Below are 13,375 nucleotides of genomic sequence, written 5' to 3' on the forward strand. Positions count from 1 at the left end.
TGGCAAATATCTGTGTCTAAAAGGTTAACTGAAAGCAACAATTTAAATGTAACATAAAGGATTAAACTGTCTCCCCCCACGACCCCCCCCCCAAAAAAATCCCCCAAACTGGGGAGTACGAACGTAGCCAGTGAAAGGGAAGATTCAAGTTCTACTTTTCTTCTCCTAAAGCGAGAACGCTGAAATGGAACCTTTGCTTTTGTCTCATTTATCCCCGGTAAAATATTCACATGTACGAGTTCATCCTTCGCTGGCCCCAGTAGAAAATTTAGTGGGAAACCAAGCTATAACTTGCATTAACCAACAAGAGAAAAACCTAGCCAGGCTCAGTACTTTCCTAGTGGAGAAGGGGCCCCACCACCGTTCACCCTATAGCCTCTGTCCTCGGCCCAGACAAGACATGAGCACCTGCCCAGCTGGGCGCTTAAAGAATAATAATGGTCCAACTTCTCGAACGCAATCTGGGGAAGAGACGCAGTTTATTTCTCGAGGAGCGCAAGAAGGGAGCAGAAAAGGTCCTCGCGGGAAGGGATGCACGGGCTTTGGGGCCGTCTCCTCCGCCCGCAGGAGAACTCGAAATCCGCTTGCTTCGGAGACCCCTGGGAGCAGCACCCTCCGGTCGCCGCCAGCCTCCGGCCTGGGCGAAGCAGGCAGTGTTTACACCTGTCACGAGGGAGGAGGAGGGAGAAACAGGGAGCCCCGGCCAAGCCCCAAACTTCTCAGCAGCTCCCGGGAGGGAGCGGCCGGCGCGGAGCTGTGGGCAGGTGGAAGCGCAGGGACAGGGCGAGCCGGCGGCGGCCGGGGAGGTGACGACGACTCGCTGCCCCGGCCGGTGCCAAGGGTGGCAAAGGAGGAAGCTGTACGCTTCGGGCGCCGCCGCCGGCTTCCCCGCACCCGCCGCGGAAGAGGGCAGAGCCCGAGCCCGGAGCCCGCAGGCCCGCAGAGCCGGCACCTCCCCGCAGCCCCGGGCTCCGCGGCAGACAGGTGCCCCCTGGCCCCGCGAGGGTCTGGCGGGTGGGCTGGGTCCTCTCACCCTCTTCCCCGCAAGCGTGGCTGGGGGAGAGGAGCAGTGGCGCTTACCTGGCTCGTCCGGGGCGGCCGCGATGGGCATGGCTCAGGGGGCCGGGGAGGAACGGGCTCCCCCGGGGAAGGACTGGCGATTCCGACGCGGAGCTGGTGAGAGCGGAAGGCGATCGACTCACAGCCCTGTCAGCGAAGCAGCGCCATGGACGCCCACCCGGAGTTTCAGCGCTGCCGCGGAACCCCCATCCCATTACCCTCCGCCCTCTTCCGCCGCCGCCGCTGCCGCCGCCGCCTCCACCTCCTCCTCCGCGGAGACCCCCCGCCCACTCCACACACTCTCCCATCATGCAGCGGGGGAACCGCTGCTGCTATACGTCACTTCCGGGCGCAGGTGGCTAGGTCGGGGCCGGGCGCTGGTGGGTGCTGGGGAGGCGTGTGGGAGGGAAACTCCAAGGGAGTTAGTGTCACAGAACGCTACCCCGCGCAGGCGCCGTCGCGCAGAGCGCCGGCCGCCATTTTGGGTGAGGGCAAGTTGCCCTATTCTTGACTTCCTGGGGAGTCACCGAGTCGTTCGAGGTCGGGGGGAGGCGGCGACGTCCTTCCGCACTCCGCCGCCCGCCCAGGCAGCGCTCGGGGCGAGGGACAGGTGCTTCTTAGCGGATTCATATTGACGCTCAGCTCGGGACGGGTTAAGTCTCTTGCTCGCCCAATAAAATGACTAAGGTTTTGAAATACCGAATCCTATCTTCCAAAAAAACTACAATGGAGCACTGATCAGCTTGTCCTTTTTCATTCACTCATCTCTCCCTCTTTTTAATTCAATATGACAGAAGAGGAGGCTGATGTTTAACAAATAAAGAAGAGATTGTTATACATGAAACTTACGAGGGGAAGCAAGAGGGGAAAGTCGCCGCCGCACTGACAAATCGTCTTGGAGACCCAACACCACAAATACGGGATTTTGTGAACGGATGGAGACTGTGGTCGTTTGTTTGTTTGTTTGTTTGTTTTACCGACGCTGCGGGAGACTATCCGACGAAACTAAAGACATCCAATAAACTTCTGCATTTCTCTAACAGGTCACACAGACTCTTTTTCTATCATCAGCGTTGAGCAGTTGGTCACTGCGGGTGTATGAGTTTCCCCGCGCGTTTATCGTGAATAAAAACCAGAGTGCAAGGCTGCACGGGTGACTGTCCTCATCTGGGGGGATGAGCCGGGGGTCCTTCTCCTCGCATTTGCCACGCCTGCAACGGCGATCGGAGTAATTTAAAATATTGCAAAACAGCAAAGCTCAATAGCTGCCCAGGGAAACGGGATGAAAAGCACCCCCTTCGGCCACCGGGAAGCGTCCACCCCTCGGAGTGGAGGCATTTCCCACGTCGTGGAAGATGAGGACAAAAGCAGTTCATCACGGTTCACCCCGCCTCCGCGATGTTCCGGGCGAATTACCTCGGAGCGCAGAACAGACCCGCATTTGTCTCCGCAGCTCCTTCGCTGTCAGATGCGCGTAGACGACCTCCTTTTCACTTGGAGGACCTCCAATTGCTTCGTGGCCGTGCGGCTGGATTTCTGGTTCTTGTGAAAGCGAGAGTAATCCATAGGGCTTGTCAAATGTATTCCTATTGTGCTTCGCCCCCTGCTGGTTTTAGCTCTCCTGCATGATTGAATATACATGTATATGTTAGTGTAAGTTTATTACCGAAGACGGAAAGAAACGAAAATGTGTGTGTGTGCAGAAACTGGAAATTAATTCTTTTAGATGAACACATGCTTGTTTTTATTTGATAGCTCTACTCAATAGAAATATCAGAATAATAACAGATGACAAAATCTTAAAGCTGAACCTATATCAAGAAAATGTTTAAAGTGAAATAATTAAACATCAAAACAGTCAAAAGAAAACCCTGCTTTAAGAAAAAAAAATATCCTCCTGATTTCATACATAACATGTGATTATGATTTTTTTTTTTCGGGTAAATGCAGAAGCAAATCCTGTTCACTAAGGACAATTAAGAAATCAGAGGCCAACGTTGTACATGGAACTAGAGTAGTTATTTGGCCAGCTAACTTGTGAGTGCAATCAACCAATTGTAATTGGTAATCCTACCATAATTCTGAAGACAGCATTTCAATGCTTGTGAAATTGTATTACAAAAGGAAAGTCTTTATCTCTGAATGTTTTTTAAGATGATGAATCTGTGGGAAACATACTTACTAAATTCATTGCATTTGGGTCCAATGATAGTAATGTTTTTATTTACTCTTTAAAAATTATGACCATAACTACATTAGCTAAGATTTTGTATCAAGAAAAGAAAAAATAAATGACCAGTTATCATTTGTGGTATTTACTTTGTTTGTTTTTCTCCTGTGCAGAATTTTTACAAAGTTGTAGTCATCATATAAGTTAATTTTGTATCCTTTTGTTCACTTATTAGTATAAGTATGCCCTACTATTGCTTAACATTTTATAAAACCTTAATTTTACTTTCCTACATAGTATTCAATGGAGTAGATAGACTGATTTATCCATTATCCTACTCATAGATATTTCCCACTATTATAAATAATATTTTGATGAACATTTCTTTGCATATGGCTTTGTCTGATTTTAGGGATTTCTTCTCAATATGAAAATGGTTGAGCCAAAAGGCTATATTTTACTGGTACTTCATCATCTCAGATTATTTCTTAAAAGACTTCCAGTTTACAATGTCACCAGTGATATAGGAATGTATCAATTTTACCTCCTCACCAGCAGTGGATAATAATTAAAAGAAATAAAAAGATAAGATTGTATTTTATAGACTAAAAGTTAAAAGAAACTTAAACTTATATTGTATAAGATATCAACAAACAAGCAAGCACAAAACCCCAGCAATGTGTGGTTCTGGAAAAGTAATTTACACTGACTTTGTATGAATTACTTAACCTCTCTAGACCTCATATATGTCAAATGAGAGAAGAACTAGACACAGATTCTCAACTCTACTAGGACGAGTAACTACTGTGTTTAGCACATTATCTCTTTGAGAATATGGTCAAAGATTTGTCCCTTTCTGCAGAAAATGCTCATCCCCCAGATGCTCAAATTTCCTAAACCTAAATCTCATTAATGGAAGAGAGTCTATAAGTGCCAGCTTAAGAAACTCTGTACCAGAAGATCTCTAAGGTCCTTTCCATATTTAAATATTTTCCTATGACTTTACTTTATAACCCAGTAAACACTTTTTAGTGGATAAATAGTGATATATCCATAGATGCATTACTATTCAGCACACTTAAACTAGAGCTATAGGTATCAATCGGATTAGATTATAAAAACAAAAGTGAATTTTCGGAATACATATGAATTTTGCAATGAATGTTACTTTAAAACTAAGTCAATACTTTATTACTTATCGATATGCTTTTTATAGTAAAATATAAAAATATGGATGGGCATGATATACACAAATTCATTATGGACTAGTATGAAATGGCTCAAAAAGTATTAAAGAAGACTTATTTGTAATTGCAATGTTTTATATCTTTAAAAGATCTGATGTAAATGTGACAAACCATTTATATTTTTTCCAGCTTTATTAAGATATATTTGGCAAATAATTACATACATTTAAGGTGTAAAACTTGATGTTTTGATTAAACCATTTACATTTAATTATAGGTGGAAGGTACATGGATGTTTGTTATATAATTATGTGCCATGTTCTATATTCATTTTTTTTCATGGTTAAAAAAATAACTTTTCCAGAACCAGTTAGTTTAAAACTATGAATTGTGAACAGGGTCCTAGAGATAGTTCTTGATTATGCTAATGCTAATATATTAGATTTGCAGAATATTTCAAAGTGCCTTTACGTATTTTATATCTTCTGATTTTCACACAGATCCCTATGGAGCCAATTAATGCCATTTTGCAGAATATGTGGCCACATATTTTGAGATTTGTACAAGATCAAAATGTTAGAGATGGAATTAGGACTAGAACTGTGACCTCTTGATTCATAGCCCCTCCCTCCTATACCACCTGGCCTTCTCACTCTACAGACGAGGAATATTATGGTCCCTCAGTTTCTTCATGGGTAAAAGAAAATTTGCCTCGTTTTGTCATTGAATACACCTTTTCCATTTTCTTTATGTTTGAATTATTTTCTAATGGAGTTTTTTTCTTCTCACAATGAGTAAGGTTAATAAATGGAACAAGCTTTCACTATAATCTAAAGTACCATGTATACAGAATTGAAGCCATTGAAAAATTTGCTGTAAAAAGTTTAGCAGCATGGGAAATCATGTAGTCCAAAAGTAGTCTCTACTCCCAGTTTAAAAATATACATATTTTTATTGATTTCAGAGAGGAAGGGAGAAGGAGAAAGAAACATCAATGATGAGAAAGAATCATTGACTGGCTGCCTCCTGCAGGACCCACACTGGGGATCGAGCCTGCAACCCTGGCATGTGCCCTGACCAGAAATCAAACCGTGACCTCCTGGTTCATAGGTCGATGTTCAACCACCGAGCCACGCCAGCTGGGCCCCCCAGTTTTACAGGTGAGATTCATAATGTCCTAAGAGGTTAAATGACAATGATGTCCTCAGTCATCCAGTTGGATTCTTGAGAACTAGAAACCAGATTTCATGTTCCTAACACAGAGTAAATCCCATTTTTACTCCACATTACTTCTTGTTTGATACAATCTTCTCTTTTTCACCAAAGCACATAAGAAACCAAAACTATTTGGGACCCAAATAAACTTGTTTTCTATATACTCAGCTGGCTATGACCATAATATAAGATGTGCTGAAGATAAACATTCATGCTAGGTATAAATTGTGCTAATCACATGGAATAACAGTATAAAAAGAAGCTTATTTTATAACAACAATACAAGTAAACTTTTTTGTTGCTAATGTTTTTGTTGCTGGTTTGATGGGGACTTCCTCATTTTATACTTGGCGAAACAACAGAGATTTTGTTTCTTAATCATTCCCACTGGTCTTTGTAGGACTTGCTTATCAAGTCTATTGCATAAATAATGAAAATTACAATTTAATGTTTTGATACTTTCTGGATTACTGGATAGCTAGAACACTCTGGACAAATATTCAAAATGTCAGGACAGTGTAGAGCTTTCCAAAGATAAAGTTTTAAAGGACAGGCTCCTGGTGGAATTCAAATTAATACATAACATTTAAAGTAAGGACCCTGAAGACATTTCCTAAATGTAGAGGAAGAAAGGCTAATGCCTAAATTTGACTCCTCTGTGGTTGGCTTTATTAACATGTTGAAGTGACCAGCACAGAAAGTCATTGGCTAATTAAATGTGCTACTTAAAAAATAACCAGAGCTACATTCATTATTCAATATGGTAGCTACTAACCACATGTGGTTGTTTAGCATTCAGAACTTGTATAGTCTATATTGAGATGTGCCACAGGATTTTGAAGACCTAGATCAAAAATTACTTTAATAATTTAAAGATATTGATTACATTTTAAAATATGTTAGATATATTTGATTAAATAAAGATTTTGAAATTAATTTCTTCTGTTTCTTTTCACTTTGAAAAAAATGTAGCTACTAGGATATTTTACATCACATAGTAGTTCAAATTCTATTTCTATCGGACAATGCTGAACTAGAGTATTACCTTTGTGGAAAACTTAACATCTGTGTTTAAGTTTGTGTGGTAGTAGGATCCAGAGAAATGTGGCAGAGATAGTTTCATGCAAATTATACTTGCATGAGGACAGAGATTTCTGTCTGTCTTACTTGTATCCATTTCCATGTTCCCAACTTCAAGAACATTGCCTGGCACATGGTTGATGAAATAATATTTGTTGAAGATATAACATTTTCTTAAACCAATGGACTCTTCCTTAAAATTTTTTTTTAATATTTAATTGTTACTGGCTTTTATGAGGCTTTGCTATTTATCATGTTCTTCAATGGTTTTATAGTTATCCTATTCTTGATTGCTTTTGTAATTTGTCTTTTAAAATTAATTAACAATTATGCAGCCAGCATTGTGCTGAGGGACTGTAAAGAAATAGGCCTTGGTTCTTGCCCATCAACAAAAGATTTTACAGTCTAGTTAGGGAGACAAGACTAATATACTTGAAACAACTACAGCATTGAAACTTCTGATTCTATAAAATGGAGAACAATTACATGCTGAGGTGCACAGGACTGCCAAAGAAATGGGGGTTCAGAGAAGAGGAAGATCTGCTGTCATGGTTGGGAGAAGCTTCACTTCAGATATGGGTTTGCCCTGGTGTATCTGATTGGTCCTACTGGAGGGGTATTTCTCCAGACTCCTCCATGCCCAGTGCATGAGGCCTGCCCCTCCTCACTCCTGCCCTTCCTTCCTAGGGTGTTCAGTGAGCATCTCTCAACTCTATGCTACTTAGTGAAGTGTGGTTAGTGTAAGTAGTGTTCTCATGCTGTAACTCCTGAATTATCTCTAGGGTCTTCTACATTACTGGAAGAACTTGAGTCCAATCTTCTCATTGTTATTTCTCAGGGTCCTACCATGTTTTTTCCTCCATGTCTTTAATATGTTGCATGATCCCCCACTCCAAAGCCATGTTGCTGTGACCCTCATGGCTATCCTTTCTTCACCTCACTGGTCAGATCAGGTAGCAGCAGCCCCATGAAAACCATCAGTGGAAACCTCCCTCTACCCCTGAAAACTCTTACCAGCGCAATGCTGCTAAGCCAGTAGATGCTCCCTGCCCCCAGCCAATGCTCCTTCAAGTCTGCCCCATCACACTCCTGACCTGCATTGAAGCTCAGTGCTTGCAACCCGGCTTGGGATGCTGGCATCCCGGCGACTGTTCCTGTTGTCACAAAGAGAAGCAGCTTGGTTCATGCAGAGAGAATTCCATTTACAGTGGGGTATACCCAGGTCAGGACCTTAGCAACATCACAGACCCTTGTGCAGAACTTTCCTCAGCTGTAAAAATCAAGACAGAGCCCTTGTCTCAGAGCTGCCATCCAGATGAGATGAACTACTGTGTGTAAGAGATTCCAACCCAGAGCCTGGTGTTGGTTCTTTGATGGAAAATCCTACTGCCACTCAACTGACCTGTCCCCCCAGATCAGTAATTCAAAACCAGCGTTGATTTTCCCTCTCCCACCACTCTCCTACCCCAGGCTATTTGATAATGTCTGGAGGAACTTTTGGATGTCACAGCTTGGGTGGGGGTGTAACTGGCATTGAGGAGGTAGAGGCCAGAGAAGCCACTATGCCTCCTACAATGCAGGGGGTGACCTCCACACGAAACAATCCCTCAGCCCAAGACATCAGTAGTGCTGAGGTTGAGAAACCCGCAACTGCCAGTTGCTTCTGTAGTGTCTCAGGTAATTCTGTCCACTGGGGCCACTACTCCTGCGTCCTTCAAGTGTCTGCCACTGCTCCCAAACACTTAAAGTCAATCCAGGAACCAAATTGCCACCCCTGCTTTCCAGAGAACTCCCCACTGCCATTTGGGACCTCTGCTGGCGTGTTAGAGCTGACAGAGACAATAATTCCAGTGTACTAGCCTCTGGGCCCATATTAAGTGCACCAGGCCCTTAATTCTTATTGCTCTGTGGATCCCATGAAGTAAACATTGCTGTACTGCTTTTCCTTTTAGGAAATCAGACCAGACTTCTCCCAGAACAGGGCATGAGAGACTTGTGCGAGGACTCTGCTGGGGCCTTCCTATTCTACAAGGCGCAGGAGGACAAATCCTCAGACCCCAGCCAGGATCTTTGCCTCTGTTAATACTATCAAGATGAGAATCGCTCCTTTTAGGTGAGCCAGTCAGCCCAAAGATAAGGACCCAGAAGCACGCAGCATCCCTGGGAGCTGGCTCTCGCTTCTCTCCACACCTGTAGTCCTGCTGTGACCCTGTCTTAGAATATTTTGCCTCATCCAACCTGGTGTACATTATTCTTGCTCCCCACTTCCCAGACTGAAAGACACAGGCAACTGGACACAGTGAGCTTCCTGATGGGATATAACGTGAAGTACAGAGACCACAGATGAAACAGGCAGATCACAGCAGGACAGAGAAGGCAGAAGTACACAGTGTTCGTGCCAAATATAGTTAACCTGAATCTAAATTAGCCTCTAAATCTACCTTCCAGGTGACAGGAAATACTGGAGGAACAAGTTAAACAGGATTACAAAGAAACAGTCATACCAATCCCGTATTTAGATTATTCTACTAAACAAAACACTTTCAAAAGGGATATTCTAGATTAAAAGAGGCTTAAGAGAAATAACAACCAAATGCCATGTGTGGTTCTTTATAGGATCCTTATTTGAATAAACCAGTTATAAAAGACATTTGAGGAAATCTGAATATAGACTGGCATTAAATGCTCTTGAGAAATGACTATTACAGTTTTAAGGTATAATAATGAAATTATTAACATGTGTGAGAACATCCTTACTGTTTAGAGGTGACTAAAGTGTCATGATGTGTGTAATTTATTTTAAAATGGTTCAACACCCCCCCCCCCATATACATAGGGATAAAGCAAATATGGCAAAGTCTAGCAATTATTGAACCAAATGTAGGTGGTTGATACTTGTCATCTGGTTGTATTATTCTTTCTACTCTTCTGCTCTTTTGAATAATGCAAAGTGAAAGAAGAGACTACTGAAAACTACCCGACTGTACAGATGAGGTCTGTCTCTCCCTTACACTTATTTCCAAACTCCTGCATTCCCTAGGCAATCATCGTCAGACGCACGTTTCCGATTCTGGAGCAGCTCGAGTAAACAGTGACCTTGTAAAGGGTTTTAAAGATGTAGAAAGGAGAAAACAAGCACGGACTGCAACCTCCGAATCAATTGTAATCAGTTTAAACCCTCTAATATGCACAAATACAGTAGGATTACAAGTCTGCTCAACAAGGAGTTCTCTAATGCAGTGTTAGCAGGAGCACAGCGGGAATTACATTATCATCGGTAGTGCACTATTTAAGCGGCAGTACCCGCTGCAGCCCTCTCTGTGGCTTCGCAGTACTGTTTCCTCTGCTTGGAGTGCCCTTCCTGCTTCTTACAATGAACAATTGCCTTTTTTTTAGAGAGAGATCTCAGCATCTGAACTCCTTTTCTATGTTTAGGAAAATCACCAACTTATGAATCTTTGCTTTCCTCCAATATAAAGGCTGAAAGTGTCAGTGTGGGGAATTAAAGACAGCTGCAGAAAAGAAATGTCTTGCCACTCTTTACATCTGAGATGGGGTTTGTCTTGCTCTTCTTTGAGTGCATGCTAGCCGGTGGCTTGATTTGCCCAATAGGATGGGTGAAAGTGGTGCTGTGTACCTTTTCAGGCTGGGCATTAAGAGATCTGGAGCTTCCCCCTTTGCTGCTTAAAATGCTCCCTCTTGGAAGAGAGGCACCATGTGAAAGGTACAGCTTCCCTGAGGGCACCACACTGTGGGCAGCCCCGTCATGTGATGAGGCCAATGGAGGCCTGCTTGAGTTCCATCTCTTTCTTAGTCTCATTCCCCCCTCAACCAAGTAATGCTCCACCAGTCAACACTGGCTGATTAAGTAGAAAAGAAATTTATTGAAATGATACTAAGTAGCTCACAGAAGAATATTAGGTAGCTGGCTGAGCTCCCAGCCCACAGCCAGCCGGATGAGTGAGCCAGATGAGCCTTCAGAGGATTTTAGACTCAGCAGACACCACTTGGAGCAGGACTGCCCAGTTGAGCCCAGTCAACCTATAGAAGCTGGAGATATAATAATGGTTGTTGATTGTAAGCCACTCAGTTTTGAGGGTGGTAGTTATCCACAAAGAAAGCTAGGCAGGTACTTTCCTAGCTTCTTTTGCAGCGAGATGCAGCATGTGCCCTAGGACTTGCTAAGCAGATGCCTCTCCGAAGACTTTGAATTAGGAACGAATGACGCACAGAAAAACAAGAACAGAGAACTTTCCCGATAGTGAGGCAGCAGGAACTGGTTGCTGTTTAATGTTCAGGGCCAGTGGCACTGACTATACCATGGCATGATTATCTCTGGCATGATTTTGGGAGATGTTTCTGGCTGTGTGGACTCTGAACCTGGTTCTTGAGTCATCCAGGAAATTCTGAGCTACCTAATATAATTTAAATAAATTTCTTTTCCAGTTAATCCATGAATGCCAATTTCTGTTGCTCATGAATAAGAACTCTGATACATACATACTCCTCAAACTAGCTGGCTTTGGTTTTTTTCCCTTAAGATAAAATTCAAAGCTTAAGAAAAATTCCTCCTGGAAGCCTTCACAGGCGTCTTCTCAGTATTTTACCCCTCCCTCCATTTTTTTTTTTTTTTGCTCCTCTTTTAAGCCCCTGAAGTGCCTTGTGTGTATGTATAATAATGCTCTTATCATATCCATTATAATTTTCAATTTCATAAACTATCTCTAGTGTCTAGTATAGTGTTCATCTAACATTTGTTGGATGAATGGGTAATGGAATAAATGAAATTTAGTATATTTATAACAGTTCTGGACACAAATAGACATTTCAAAAAAAATTTTTTTTACCACTCATAGAATTGTCAAAATAGAGCAAATTTTATAGTATTGCTTTTATAAAATACTACTGTAAATTCTTTGGAGATTACTGATCATCATAATCTTAATGGATTCCTTTTCAACCTAGTAACTGTTTCCCTTTTATGCACTGCCAGAGAAATTTCCATTTTTATTCTGATGATTACTTTTATTCTTTTTGATGTAAAAATGTTGAAAGTGTGGGTTTAAAAATACATTTACTGATATTCCCTAGAGTATTTAAATATTTGAAAGGAGGAGTTGTATAAGAAAAATCAGGAAAGAGATGATAAATACATATCATAGAGCTTCTAGTCTCACGTTTAGTGAAGTCATGGCAAACACATTCTTCTCATTTGAGTTAAAGGTGAGTACAACTATTTGTATGGTCAAAATCCAGCTATGATGAAGGATTCTCCCATTGCACCGGGGTCTCCAGGCGTAGGCAGTGGCAACTGTGTCATTCAAAGTTCCACAGGTGAGAGTAAAGTGCACCAAGAGTTGAGACCTGTTAAAACAAGGGACCATTTGTTTTCTTTTGGCTATCAGCTTATTAAGCCCTAACAACATTAACACATTGCAAACCAGTTTTATTGCTAGCTTTACCCAGTGGCCAGATAAGTTTCTATTGAACGAGTACAAAAAACGTTTTAGATAAATGTTAAAGGCAAGCTTTAAAATTAAATACCCATTGCATTTTGAAGTTATTTATTACATATTCTTACAAGCTAATATCTTTTTAAAGTATGAAACTTGTAAAACACTGTGTAATATGAAGTGGAACTAAACAAAGCTGGCAAATTCTCGTGATCCATCCGCAATATGTTAAGTAGTGTCTCAAGGCTCAATCTCAGGTGCTGAGGGGGTATACAGATGAATAAGATACTCCCTGACCTCCAGGAGTTTACAAATTGTTATCAGGTCCATACAAAGATTTTGCATGTCTTATATACTTTTCTGTATGTTTTATAATCTCATAAGATAATTGCTAAAAAAAATAACAGTCTCTACCTCAAGGATCTATGTGAGATCTAGGTGAGATGCTGCAAATAAAGTATTAAATACAGGGCTCAGGACATAAGTTCCAGCAAATGTCAGCTGTGACTGATGTGGTGATTCCATGGGTGTTGAATACCTACCAACTAACAGATGGAACCAATCCCTTCCTGCCATATCAGCAGCGTGGAGTTTAAGAAGGACAACTGATGCCAAGAAGAAGATGGCATACCTTGAATACTGTGGCTCATCTCAGGACTCCCGAGGATATAGGTTCGAGTAGATCAGTGTTCTAGGTTTCCCAAGGTTCTTCCTTCCCTGTTGTTCAAAGCAGTTTCTGGAGTGAGGTGAAGCAGGGTTGAATCTTGGGTTATACTCAGCTATAAAAGAGAAACTATAAAATCCAAGCATTAAGGAACTGGGGTTTTTGGTGCGTGGCCCTTGAGAGCTTTTGTGAGCCCGCCATGGTGCTTTTATCCTTCCACAAGTATAATACACATATGATACTCAAGTGTTTACTGAATGAGTGAGCACATAAGTCTCAAACACATCACCTGTGTTAAGTCTTTTACCTTCCACAAAATATGTCCATCCCGAACAACTGACTTACCAAAGCGCCTGCTAAGAGAACGCGAGTTAATCATCTTTGTAGCATCCAACCTGGAGAAGTGTGACTAAAGCTCGCTCTTGCCAGCCCCATCACAGGTCAGCCATCTGGATCTGCAGTCACACCGCCACATAGACCACCACTCTCTGGTGGGGCGTTTCTCAAGACTCCCTTTGTTGACCAAGCTCTGTGAGCCACTTCTGGA

The 13,375-nt window shown here is 42.3% G+C and overlaps 1 protein-coding gene and 1 long non-coding RNA gene across 8 annotated transcripts in view; one reads left to right on the forward strand and one right to left on the reverse strand.

Annotated features, from left to right (window-relative positions):
• Nucleotides 1-1,311, reverse strand: part of AFTPH (aftiphilin) — a 73,828-nt gene extending 72,517 nt beyond the window's left edge. For 2 of the 7 annotated variants that reach the window (XR_009447943.1, XM_059659647.1), the window contains exon 1: nt 1,081-1,307. The gene's annotated coding sequence lies outside the window, so the exon portion shown is untranslated. Of the gene's footprint in view, nt 1-408; nt 462-1,080 lie in introns of all 7 variants that reach the window. The other 5 variants (XM_059659648.1, XM_059659650.1, XM_059659649.1 and 2 more) reach the window with 5 other exon arrangements.
• On the forward strand, nt 1,283-6,567 carry LOC132213300 (uncharacterized). The gene is made up of 2 exons (XR_009447944.1): nt 1,283-1,414; nt 1,854-6,567. It is a non-coding gene; the product is annotated as an uncharacterized LOC132213300 (long non-coding RNA).
• The last annotated feature ends 6,808 nt before the right edge of the window (nt 6,568-13,375 follow it).

Source organism: Myotis daubentonii, chromosome 12, assembly GCF_963259705.1.
Source record: "Myotis daubentonii chromosome 12, mMyoDau2.1, whole genome shotgun sequence".
Classification (NCBI taxonomy): Eukaryota; Metazoa; Chordata; class Mammalia; order Chiroptera; family Vespertilionidae; genus Myotis; species Myotis daubentonii.